The sequence below is a fragment of the Lampetra fluviatilis genome, chromosome 78 (genome assembly GCF_964198595.1).
Source record: "Lampetra fluviatilis chromosome 78, kcLamFluv1.1, whole genome shotgun sequence".
Classification (NCBI taxonomy): Eukaryota; Metazoa; Chordata; class Hyperoartia; order Petromyzontiformes; family Petromyzontidae; genus Lampetra; species Lampetra fluviatilis.
The window spans coordinates 540,221-554,130 of NC_136352.1; the positions used below are offsets into that span (position 1 = coordinate 540,221).

Sequence of the window (13,910 nt, forward strand, 5' to 3'; positions counted from 1 at the left end):
GAACTGCGAGCGGTGTCTAGCAATGGGAACATCATGCACATCGACGCAGACGGAGCCGGGCCCAACATCCCTGCCAGCACGGGCACTGCCGACAGAGTGACCAGCGTGCTGACTCGGCAACCACCCCAGCAGTGGAGAGAGACTGACGAAGCAGCCGAGAGCGCCGTGTGTTCGACACACGCCAACCCAGCGCCCTTGCTGGGGACCTGAGGTGTTTTTGGTACAAGGAACGCTGCACCTCACAAGCCGCTAACTCAACAGTCAGCAAGAAGACAACACACCCACACACACAACGCGCATATTGGTACTAATAATATTGTTCGAAAAAGTTATCTTTGTGTTTCTAAAAGGGTTGCCTTCCCAAGGTGGTGCGTTAACTATTAGCTGATCGTGAAAAGCATTGTTTCTTGGGTTACATGAATACGGTCGTTTAAAAGTATTTTAGTCATTCGTTTTCCTTAATTGCAAAACCTTACCAATGAATTTTGATTTTAAGCTTTTGTGACTTCAGGAATCTATACTCTTCTTGGTTCTTTCGGTAAAGTCATTTAGGTGTAAAATAAAATAAAGCACGACGTTTCGGCCGCAACACAAGCGTCCGTCATCAGGTATTGTTTCAGGACATTTCGTTAATTGCATAATCTTACCAATGAATGAATTGATGTACACTTTCGCCATTGGGCTTTCCCACCTAATGACGGACGCTTGTTGCGCCCGAAACGTGTTTATTTTAGTTTATACCTACATGACCTTACCAATGAATTCATTGATAACACACTGAACATTTAGACGCTTCTATGTTATGAATCTACACACAGGAATACTATTGTTGAGATTTTTTATTTTGATCATAGAATCTTGCCCACGAATTAATTGATGCCCCATTAGCCAATTTAGAATCAAATAGACACAACTAGCACGCACACTGTTGTTTCAGGACATTTCGTTAATTGCATAATCTTACCAATGAATTCATTGATGTAGACTTTTGCCATTGGGCACATGTTTCTTTTGCACGTTAAGGACTTTTTCTAACAGTGTATGGTTGCGCTACTTTGAGGACTTAGCTGATTGTTCTGTTACTCAGTTTTAACAAACCTAACTATTGAGGGTTAATTGTACAAATCAATTAGTAGGACATCTTCAGGAGTATGGTATTGACAATTTCGATCGTAAGTGTGTTCGCATCCTAGAGTGTTTTTAGACATTAAAGTTGCTTAACACAGAAGAGTCTGAGTGGTTCCTTAAGTTCATGCATAATCTTAATTTATAGAACTGTATCCTGCAGTGAGATCTTAATTCTGAGACCTGACAAAATTACACTAAAACATAGTCAGTGAACGTGAAAGCGAGAATCATTGTATTATCACGATTGGTAATACACCCTAGACAACGAAGCGGTGCCTAATTTGAATAATTCCATGTAATTGGATATATCCAATAATTAGCATAATTTCATACAATTACAGTTTTGTCTTTTTCATTCTTTTTCAAGACAATATATACAAGTGTAGTGTATGTCACTGAGGCGCACACACGCCTTTCTTGGAGTCAACGCTATTGTAATACAAGCGTAAACGGCCTCGCGGATATGACGTAACAGGTGGGAGGAGTTGGGTCACGTGGGGGAGAGGGAGTGCTTTTAAGGGCAGGAACCGGAAGAGCTGGAGGAGAGTGTGGGAATAAAGACAGGAGGAGGCCACGCAGGGCAGGAGGTGGAAAGTGGCATGATCGCCACAGGTCGGGACTCGGCACCGTTGGCCAGCGGTGTCCGGGCACGGAGGAGAGCGGAGAGCAGCAGCGGGGCTGCATAGAGAGCAGCCGTGGGGCTGCAGGTTGGAGGCAGAGAGGCCGAGTGAAAAGCCAGCAGCGGGGCTGCATTGTGAGCCAGCAGCAAGTCTGCGGGAGCGACGGCAGCAGTGGGGCTGCCGAGCGGGAGACGGAGGAGACTCTGAGCGAGACGCCGTGCGGGCAAAGTTGTACGAACCACAATAAAGGACAACGGAGACAGACCCAGTGCAAGAGTCCTTTATTACACTATTATTAATAACTTTACTGTACGCTGGGTTCTGTTACTAAGTGTGGCTAACTTTGTTTAGACTGCTCACTATGTGCGTGTGTATTAGCTAACGAACCCCGAATCGCCCTTACATTCCCCCCTTATCCCTTGGCCCTGGCCCTGCCCCTTACTGTTTCAAGGCCACACGTCCTTACTCGTCCAATCGAGACCCCGCTTAAGGTCACGTGCCCTTGAGTCGTGCGACCCGCAGAGGCATCTGTGTCTCTACACTACCCACCCCCCCCCCCTTTATAAATTTCAACCGATCCGGCTGTTAAACCCCCCCCCCAAAAAAAACTCCTCGTCTCAGCTATTTTCACAGCAAGGCGTGGCCCCCAATGTAACGTGAAAGGTAAGGGTGACAATAACCTCGAACGACGCGCCCCAACAACACAACACAAGAGCCTGGTCTGCCCCCAGTCCGCCCGGCGAGCGAGACCGCCAATTGATGGTGTGCGTGAATAGCGGCGTGCTGGCAAGAGTTAATGGAAATGGGCAGTTTTCGAGCGCGTCCTCATCGCCAGGCCCCCCGCCAGGTTTGGGGAGGCCTCCGTGGGTGTTTCCAGGTGACGAAGGAGGAGGCCGCCCAACCGGAGAGGAAGGACCCAACGAATTTTGTCCGCCGCCGAACCCAGCAACGAGGTCGGTGGCTCCCCAGACCTCAGTAGCTGGAACCCTGAGGGAGAAAAGGCGGAGCATCTCTGAGGAATTGTTCCCATGGACGTGTGCCCCGGATATAGCCTCCAGGGATTGAGATGAATGCATGCGCGTCGTCCGGCGGACAACACAGTTTGTGGCACGACGCATCTTTAGTGGCAGGGTTGGTCACGATCGCCACTACTTGTAGCCGGCAGTACTAACTCAGTCCAGTAGAGAGCAGAAGGGAGGCTGGATCGGCTCAACAATAATGATGGGCAGTTGGCCAATGACAATCCCTGGGGGGGAAGCATTGGGACCAACGGTTGGGACCCCAGGCCCCCGGAAGGGGGCTGGGGTATGAGGTTCTGGAAGGGAGGCGTAGTCAGGGGTGGAGTGAGCCGGGACCCTGTATATAAGTCAGGGCTCTGAACGGCTCGAATCAGTATCGTCCGGCTGAAGACCAAAGAACGACCTGGGGCCCTGAAGAGAAGAGCCCTGTGGGCAAAGCCGAACCCCTGGCTCGGGTGAGGCTGGAGCTGTACCAGTGAGGCTCTGAGCTTATAACCAGTGAAGACCTCAGAGAAGACTCAAGGCCCGGCAGGGTAGCCGTAGAGATAGCCGAAGAGGCAAGCTAGCCGGCTACGTAGAGTATCGGGTCAAAGGGGCCGTTACACTTTTGTATTGTAGTTCGTGAGTTATTAATGTAATAAACGCAGAGGAAGATACGTACCAGGGCTCCGGGCGAAGGAGAAAACGACACAGCTGCCGACATACCAGCCCCGGTTGCAGACGAGGAAGCCTCGCTGGACGATACGTTGCCTGTCCGGCCACCCGGCGGGACTTCACCACCGGGGAGAGCGCTGTGCGCGGCGCACTCCTGTCTCGCCGAACTCCTGCACGTCGCGGCTTCCATCTTGGATGAAATCCATCGTGGGGACTGGGGTGGCAGGTGGCGGCCATGGCCGCCGCCGATTTTCAGGGTTCCCGCACAAATTTTCGAAACTCCCTCCGAAAGTGGGGTAGCTTCCGCTGGAAGACAGATGCATCATGGGACTGACGTCACTTTCGACTTCGGGCCGCTCCAATCAGCGGTCGCCGCATCAGCAGCGGTGCGACCGCCGCTAGGAGCTAGCATTCTATGCACCAGCAACGGCGGAGTTTCGCCTTCCAGCGTCACCGCCATCCTACGCTTCCCTATACCCTGAGGTGAGTCGCGACACACTCCACACTTGACCCCTGGCCTCACCTCACCCATCTAGGCATTTTGGTTCGCAGCTCGATGTAGCATGTGAGACTGTAGGGGGCAAGTGCTGTTAGCAAGCACCTATGAAGGCCAGCACGGCTCACACAACACAGCAGTTACTCGTTTGAGGCTGAGTTGACCTAGGGGAGGCCCAGGACCGGTTCAAATAAGCGGGAATCGAACTCGGGTCGCCGGGTTCATAGCGTGGCGCGCTAACCACTACACTACCGCTCCAAAGACAAAGATCCCCCATATAGCTTTAACAGACTGTAGGGGCAAGTGCTGTTAGCAAGTACCTATGAAGGCCGGAACGGTACACGAGGGGGTGGGTGACAGCACCACGCCCGGCCGCCTTTGTCCCCCCAGTGGCGATGTTCACACCACAGCAGTTACTCGTTTGAGGCAGAGTCGACCTAGGGGAGGCCCAGGACCGGTTCAAATAATCGTCACCGGTGGTGGCCGTGAGAGGGAATCGAACTCGGGTCGCCGAATTTATAGTGCAGCGCCTAACCACTACACTACAATGCGTTACGCTTCCACATGCGTGGGTCACGTGACAGATTTGACGTCACAGCTCACTTGCTGTGCAAAAAATATATGCATTACTGAGCTCCCCCCCCCCCCCAAAAGTATATTTTTAGAATTTTTGCATGATGTATAGTCTGGAAAGTACCCACATGGCAAATTTCCAATTTGTTGCATGTCGGGAAGTACGCTAAACATTTTGAACAGACACATATTCACAACTTTGCCTTTTACATATATGGAGATACCCAGTCTCTACTATATGGCTCCTTGCGCTGGGACCCAGAAGACATTAGAGCACCTTTATCATTCTGAGCCTCCATCAGCTCAACTTCAGGTATCCCGATACCCATCTTTCTGCTCCCCAGGACTTCCGTCTACTCTCACAAGGCCAGATTATCGCACTGGAAGAGGGCCAAAGTCCCTCTGCACGTTACGAAGCAGAGAGCCCACTGGCATGAAATTTGATTTTCGGGGTCGGTTGCCGAAGGGTTGTCAACGAGTCGAGCTGAGACAGGCCCGGGCCTGGAAACGGCGCTGTCACGCATGCGATAAATGTTACCCACCAATCGTTTTCCCTGTCGTGGCCACGTACACGGTGACAGGGGGTGGAAGCCGCTTGCACATCACTCTGCAACGAAGGTTACTTGTCGGATGATGGGCCTGAGTGACCAGCATGGCTCGACACAACCCTAACCGCGTTACACTGACGGAGTCGACCGAGACAGCCAATAACTATCTGGTCACGCAATTATCGAGTGAAGGCGGCAGCGACGAAGGCAGCGAAGATGACAGCGACGACGAGACGAGTCCACTCCCAGAGCCGGTAGCCCACAGTTCTCGCTCTCCGCTGCCTATATCCTTTTTTCTCGAACCCACAGCAGGTTCCAGGGGCTTCTCGATGAGGTCTTCTGTGAGCCTTGCCCCAGTTCCTCCACCCATGTATATGCTCAATGGCGTGTGCGCTAACTGTCCACCACAGTTGCCGCTGCTGGACAGTAGTTTGTGCTGTGTCACTACACATGTATAGCGCACTGTACATCCGGGTGAGGGTAGAAGGGAACCTTTTGCATGGGTTGACTGACTGAGATGGCAGACATATGCCTACTGTGCCAACTTTCTGTAATTTGCCACCCACTGCTCCGCTCGTTGTTGTGAGCGTCGCTCATCAGCCCTCCATTGTTGCTGGAGGGCATCTGCCTCTAACTGCCCAGTAGCGTCCTTCACAAGCCTCCTCCACAGAGGACGATCTTGACACCGCTGGTAACAGTCATTGGTAAGTCCATTGAGCTCCACATCCTCTTGTACAACATCATTCCATCTCTTCAGCCCATGCCGCGCCCATTTAGCCACCTCCATTCGGCTGAGCAAAAGCTGTGTCCGCATGTGGTGACTGGGCATGCGGGCTCTATGACCCAACCAATGCAGCCTTGCCTGCTGAAGGAGCTCACTGATGCGACTGTCCAGATCTTTTAAGGATTTGTGAGTTTCTCACACAATCCAGCCTGGTTCAACCCAGGCCAGTCTAAATGTTTATAACTGTCGAAGATGTTCCATTAGGGGGTCCACATTTCACATGCATAGAAAAGGGAGGGCATGACCGTGGACGAAACGATCCGCAACTTTGTGTGGAGTGATAGACCAGGTAGATTCCACACAGCGTTATGCAGCTTATGAAAATGTAATACGAGAGTTCACTGACGATCGCCGATCAGTGGATAGGCTCCGCCGCTTGGGCCATCACCCAATCAGAGGGATGAGCCGAAGTTAGGGGCGGAGCTCAAAAGGCTCTGCGGACGTAACCATCTAGAAGGTTCATGAGGGGGCGTGGCTGTAGGCGGGGATTGGTGACGTAGGCCAGGGGATATAAGGGGAAGGGGAAGATAGCTCGGGGTCAGTGTGTGGAGTCAGAGAGCGGGACCACGTCGCGCACCTCCGGAACGCTAGCGGCCACGTGGCGGGCCGGAGGCTTCCTACTCTTAGGTTTTTTCGGTAAAGTCACGGAGGCTTCCTCCCAGCGAACCGCCTGTCAGCGGCGAGCGGGAGAGGTTGAGAGAGAGCAGGCGCGAGCAACCACCCAACCGTGCGGAACGGAGTGCAGCCGTGTCAGAGAGAGAGCGGAGCTGTCCAGCTGTGGAGAAGAAATAAATAAAGACAAGACACAAGTCCAGATCGTCGTCACAGTGGTTTATTTAAAAAACATGCCGGTCGACTGATTCAGAGTTTGACCTCTGCTGTCAACTCGGAGCTGGTGATAAGCACACTGTCCAGGTATGGAAACCGCTCCACTCTCCACAACTGCCCCGCCATTGGGGAGTTGTGGGTGTGGAGTGTTTGATACAAAATACCCAGGCAGTTGTTTAATTTGAGGGGGGGCTGATGGTAAGGCCCCACATCTTAGTAGCATGCTCCAGGTCAAACAGCAGCCCCTACAACTCCTTCTCTGAGTGAGCAGCAATAACCAGATAATACGAATACGTAATATAGTTGACGAATAGGGAGCCATACCTCGAATGCACCTGGGCATTGATGAGCCACCGATTGTAGCTGTACTAGATGGAATTTCCTCCAGTACAGCCATGGAATAGTTCTCGAACTATGTGGTCGAAAAATATGTTGAATAATATAGTCACATGAGGACACCCCTGATTCACCCCAAGGTGAACAGGGAATGGCTCTGACTCCTGGCCACATAGTTTTACCCGTGCCTGCCCACCATTATGAAGGTCTTTAATGATCATTAGCAGAGAGTCAGGGACTCTGAAAGCACAAAGAACAACACAGAACCGAGGAATATCCATGGTATGATAGGCCTTGCCTAGGACAATGAAACAGTGATGTCGGTCCTGTTGGAATTATCTACACCTCTGCTGTTGCAGACATACAGAAAATAAGCCATCTATATAGGACCGCTCTGGCCAGAAACCACATTGGGGCTCCACACTCCTCTCCTCAGTGTGTCTGGAAAAGAGATATTGAATGATCCTTGCAGGACCTTTCCCGGAACACTGAGGAGGGAGATGTCCTGTAGTTGTTACAGTATGTGCGGTCCCCCTTCTTAAAGAGAGGGACCACCAAGGCATCCTTTCAATCCTGCGGAAGACATCCAGTGGGCCAGACTGTCATTATGATGTCGTATAGGACAGTCTACACACAAACACCACCCTCCCTCAGCAGATCATTTGGGAGATCATCTCTGACTGGCGCGTTTCCTGGTCTCAGACTCTGGATTGTCTTTCGTACTTTCTCAACAGATAGCACTTTAGCAATCCACTCACGGGGTTGACTATTTATTCCAGTATTTGAGGCCGGGCAGCCTCAACAGTGTCATCCCCACTTTGTCCCATAACGTTTTCTAGGCTGAGGTATTTCCCTCCAACTCCCCGCAACTCCAAAACTCCCTTCTATTTATCCCCGTCCTTATTAATTCCCAATTAATTAGTTGGCTCCCCCCCCATGCCCCTCGCCCCCAGCCCTCGCTGCCACCTGTCTCCTTTCCCAGACTTGGAGGCACCATCCCACACACAACAACAACCAGCCAATCACAGCCCCACATCCTTAATTGCCCAGCGGCCCGTCTCCGACTCACCCTTCGGCCCCTGGTAACAGCCGCGTGTCCCGATATGCTCCCACTGTACCTCACACGCACGTGTGTGCAATTTTCCCCCTTGGCGCGTGTTAAACCACTAGATCACACCCCCCCGCCCCCCCCCCCGTGATAAAGAATTAGCCGTCCCGGCTAAGCATGACCAACATAACACGCGGCAAGCACATGACAATACCCCACATACAATTACAAGATTCCCCCCTTAACAACGTATCCAGTCCAACTACGGCGCACAAATTTTAATGAAAAGTCCTTCCTCGAGAGCGGGTTCCCACCGCCGGTCCATCACCCCGGCCTGGGTGAACAGGGGACAAGGGTTGGGAGCACCCTCTCGTTGGCACGGGGCAGCGTTCTGCCCCCGATGCGTGCCCGCCCTCGTAACAGCGGTCATCCCCTGGCGCGACTGCATCCCGCTCCCATGTGTCTTGGGGCGGCACACGAGGTTGCGGCCGGCCAGAGAGCCTGCCAGAAAGTCTCTCCTGAGTCAAAAGCGACGGTCCTGCAGACACACGGGGGTAAACTGCTGAGGTGCATTCTCCTGCCGCCACACAACTGGTTCGTTGGACACATCCAATACAGGCCGTTCCGGGATGGGAGATGACGCATCATACGGAGATACAAATTTCTTCAACCACGACGGGTGAACATGCCATAACCGCCGGCCACATCGAATTTGTACACTCTGGTCCCGACGAGTCTCCACGATTTCAACGGGACCCTGCCAGGGTCGATGGAATTTTGGCGACGTGCCCACCGGCACCATAGGGCAGTGCAACCAAGCCCTATCCCCCACTCGCCATGGCTCCCGCGGAGGCTGTGTACCGTGCAGGCATTCGTTAGCAGCCTGCCTCTGCTTTGTGTTACTCAACGAGGCCGCTCTAGCTTCCTTCAGACGGTCCAATGCCACCTGCATGGGGGCAGGCACCGCCAATGACCTCCCCTTCGCTTGGACGCCCAACCTGACCAGGGCTGGGGCTTCCAGTTCCCAACCGTACATTAAGTAGAATGGCGAATACCCCACCAAGGCATGTGGGGCCAACCTGTAAGCAGCCAGGGTCGCCACAATGTACAGATCCCAATCAGTTTGTGCCGAATTAACCTGCTGGCACAACATAAACGTCAGCATCCTATGCAGGTGCTTGACCATCCCGCCGGTTTGCGGGTGGTAAGGGGACATCCGCACCTTCTTGACACCCAACATGTCACACCTCCTCCAAGAGCTTGGAGGAAAAATTTCTGCCCTGGTCCGTCAGCAGCCACTCCGGAGCCCCCTTGTCAGCGACATACCCATTTACAAAGGCATCCGCTATGGACGCCGCCATCTGGTCGGCCAAAGGGCAGGGAAAGGGCCATCGTGAAAAGTACTCCATCCCCACCAGTAGGTATCTACTTCCTCGAGGAGTGGCGGAGAAGGGGCCCAAGATATCGAGGTTCATGAGCTCGTTTACCCGGGAAACTTTAATGGACTGCAGGGGAGTGGTTCGCACGACCGGCGGGGGCTTCCAGCGCGCACAGTCCGCGCACTCCGATACCCGACGGCAGATATTGGCGGACATGCCTGGCCAAAAATAGCGAAGGCGTAGTGCAGCCTCGGTCTTACAGCTACCTAGATGGAGCAACTGTCGGACGTGAACATCGAAGCATGGCTGACTCCGCAGGGATGAGGGCACCACCAGAACTTTACGGTTCACAGTCGCATCCCAACGCATCAACAAGCCTTCCCTCATGAGGAAAAACTTTACTGACGTGAGGAGATCGTCAGCGCGTGCCGTCTCCGCCAGCTAGCAAAGCGGTGCCAAAGCCGCGTCTGCCTGCTGCTGGTCCCTCCATTCCCGCAGGATGAGCCCCAAGTTGCTATCAAGCGATACCGGCGGCCTCGCCCGGTCCGTGTCCCCGGCGGAAACCGGCGCCACGATCTCGGGTTGCGCTGCGGCCGGCGGTCTACAGCGTGCGGATCCGTCGCCGCAGGCGCACTTAACGGGGGCTGCCAGTCTGGACAAAGCATCAGCGTTCGTATGCCTGATTCCTTTCCGATGCACCACTCGATATGTGTACTCATGCAGCTGCTCCAACCATTGGGCCATCTGACTGGTCGCTTGGTCAATGCGGAGTGAGTACTGCAATGCCACATGATCCGTCCGAACAGTGAAGTCGTGGCCGTACAGGTAGGGCTGAAACTGCTGAACAAAGTGGACGACGGCAAGCAGCTCGTGGCGCGTAACGCAATACCGCTGTTTGGCCTGTGGCAAGACGCGACTTCCATAGACAATGACAACCTCTCTCCCCTCCTGAATCTGGGAGAGAACGGCCCCGATGCCCACGTCACTCGCATCCATGTCCAGCAGGAATCAAAAAATCGGGGTGTGTTCGGGGCGGCGCTTCTGTCAACCGCTGGCACAGTGTCAAGAACGCGTCGGTCTCTGCCTGGCTGCAACGAAATGACTGTTCCTTCGCCGTGAGCGCATGCAAGGGCTTAGCGATGGTAGTAAAGTTTTCGATGAATCGGCGGTAATAGAATACAAACCCCACAAATCTACGGACTTCAGGCACGGATGTGGGTGTTGGGCAATGACGGACGCACGCCGTTTTGTCGGGATCTGTCGCGACCCCCGACGCATTAACGACATGACCCAAGTATTTAACGGAGGAGCGAACCAGATGGCACTTGGAGTGTTTTAACTTGAGCTTGGCATCGCAAATTTTCCAAAACACCTGTCGCAACCGGGTTAAGTGCTCCTGGAATGTGCGAGTGAACATGATCACATCATCGAGATAGATGAGGTACGACTCCCACTGCAATCCCGCAAGTACCTGCTCCATCAATCGCTGGAAAGTGGTGGGAGCCGTCTGTAAACCCATCGGCAAACAGTTGAAATGAAAGAGACCTTGAGCTGTTCTGAAAGCTGTTTTCAGTCTGGATTCGGCATCTAGTGGTAGCTGCCAGAATCCCGCCAAAAGGTCCAGTGTGGAGAAATGTTTTGCTCCTGCGAGTGCATCCAATGAGTCGTCTATGCGCGGAAGCGAGTAGGCGTCCACCAAGGTAACTTTGAAGTCTACGCAAAAACTCAAAGACCCATCCGATATCTTAACCAATACAACCGACGCCCCCCACGGACTCGTAGATGGCGATATGATGTCTGACTCCATCATCTCCTGCACTGGCCGCCGCACATGTTCCTTCTCGCTAGAACCCATCCTGCAGGCATTTTGCTGAATGGGTGGCACATCGCCCGTATCAATGTGGTGCTCTATCAGCGTCGTGTGACCAACATCATAGGGACCCTGACTGAACACGTCTGCAAAGTCTCTCAACAAAGTCCAGAGCTCTTCCAATTTCCTTGCTGACAGATCGCTGTTCTGTGCCAGGAGCGCGTCTATCCATGACATGTCATCTGCGCCGACCGATGGGCTGTCCAATTGCATATTGTTCGCCTGAGAGTTCGAATGCATGGGACTGACATTTGCAAACAAGGTCCCTTCCTGAATTGTAATGGATGTATCAGCCGTGTTGAGGACCTGCATGAACAGTGGCTGATTCCTGCGCACGAGTGTGTCAGCTGCTGCTAGGCAATGGCGACCCACCACCGACGGTACTGCAGAGACAATGAGCGGTGCATCCAACTGGGAGGTGACGAGCGGGGTGCAATATCGGAGCGGCACCAAGGCCTGCGCACCAGGCGGGATTGAAACCATAGTCCTGACCAGCGCCTGAACTCGTGGACGCTGCTTTGGTTCCCCGCCTGGACGCAAGAAATACAAGCGACCCCCCGACAGGGTTTCGACGCAGCCTTCGTCCGTCAGAATGCGAAGGGTGATGTGACTCAACAGGTCCGTGCCCAGCAAGCAGGGAACCGTGAGCACACTGGAGACCAGTACCGGAGCACGTACCTCCAGCTCCCCAATGTGGACCGGCACTACCACTTGGCCCATTATCCCCATACTTCCCCCATTTGCGGCTATGTACCTGGCCTGCACGGTGCGAGACAACACTGTCCCTCCAGTAACAAGTCAAAGACACGCAGGGATATAATGCTGGCTGACGCTAACCCCTGCCACCGAGCCTACCAACACGGATGTCCCAGCCGTGGCCGCCACCACCCTTCTGGCCAACCGATGCCACTTATTAACCGTGTCCGGCCACAGGCCCGGACCCTCAGCAAGAATCTTAGCCACCGCCCCCGAAGAATGAGATGCGTGATGGGGTGAACCTGGGTTGGGTGGTTCCGGCCGGGTGTCCAAGGTATCAACATTCGCCTGAGTCGTAACAACCGTGGACTGAGGCTGACTATCCGGGCTGGTCGTCCCCGGTGCACTCATCCTGCTGCGGCATCCGTGGGCAATGTGTCCCTCCCGACCGCAGTGATGGCAGATGACTTCGTTGGTTACCCGAGGATGATCTCCTGCCTCGCGAGGTGCCCAGCGCCGGGGTCGGCGCTCTGCTTCCCGCGGGATCCTCGGGTACTGCCGCAGGGCCGCCACCATCTCTCCCTCGTTCTCCTCCGGCGGCGCATGTCTGGTTGGGGGCCGTGGCAGCCCTCTCGACGCCACCACGATTCCACGCAACGTGTGCCATCTCTTCGTAAGCACAGAGATGTCGTGTGACCCATAGCGAGGTGCGGGCTTCTGTTGTATATATAGGCCTTTTTTCAAAAATTAATATTCAGAATATTTGTTCCAATTTTTTTAATAATTGATCTGGGCGAGCATGGGACATGAAAGGGTGAGGGACAACCCGCTCCCTCACAGCAGATGCCTTTCACACCGAACAAGCAACGGAGATAAGGCATGAAAGGTAATTAAAAAAACAAAAACAAAAGAGAAGGGGGAGGGGGTTTAGCTAATGAAATTCTGGAAAACTCAACAGAACTTCAAAAGGCCCCCTCAAAGCAATACAGACAGTAGGCGCCACGATATTTTTTTTCATTTTTCGTTTCCCTTAATACAACGGTTAAAAGTTCAGATCTTAGCGACAAAGATTAAGTCGATATCGTAATCTGCCAACACACTCACCCAGATTAAAAACCAGACTGCAGTCACATTGGTGGCCTTGATTTATTAATTACCTTATTTTACTCCCCTTCACCTCACATATTGTCTCTTGTTGTAGCTTGTTATCTACGTGACCTTACCAAAAACCAAGGAATATGAATTCCAGCAGTCAAGAAAACATAAGTGAAAACTTAGTTACATCTAACCTCAGGACATTAAAATATAACTCGAGTAAAACAGCACAATCCCTGTATACAGACAACAAAGGTTAATAAAACCCTAGGAATATACGTGGTACTAACAATGATAAATCACAAATCTTGAATAAACATAAACCAAATAATAATTATGAAGTATTAGACCAAGGGTCATCCAGGAGGAATGAAGCGAAATAGCCCCACCACACAGGACCAAGATAAAATGTATTCCATAGAGAGAGAGCCTCCCAACCGCCTTTGTCTCCCAGCAGCATGTGGTAGCAATAAAATCACAAAGAGAGAGACAAATGTAACACCCCTGCGAGGGAAGACTGGGGAGCAGGGGAATGGAACTCACAGGGAGAACACCCTCCCTCCAGAGAGTTTATTGCAAAATCATAAATCGAGGTAGCAATTTGGGGCATCTATTTTTCCACGGATGAAAAGATGGCTTGAGGTGGGGGACAGGAACCAGGCCAGGGTGAGACTTAACAGATTGCTTAATAAATCAGAACACACACACACACAGAGACATACGTACAGCTGTTCTCACAAGCTGAGAGCGAAATCAAAGGAAGTTCCAGTCAATTTGTGAGAAGGCGAGCCGAGGGGAGAGATTTTTCACGTAAAAACAGAGACACGGCCCATACA

General features: G+C 52.7%; 1 protein-coding gene across 1 annotated transcript in view; it reads right to left on the minus strand.

The window, feature by feature from the left end:
- The window catches only part of LOC144953548 (uncharacterized), a 155,260-nt gene that overhangs the window by 57,447 nt on the left and 83,903 nt on the right, over positions 1 to 13,910 (minus strand). The window lies entirely within an intron of this gene.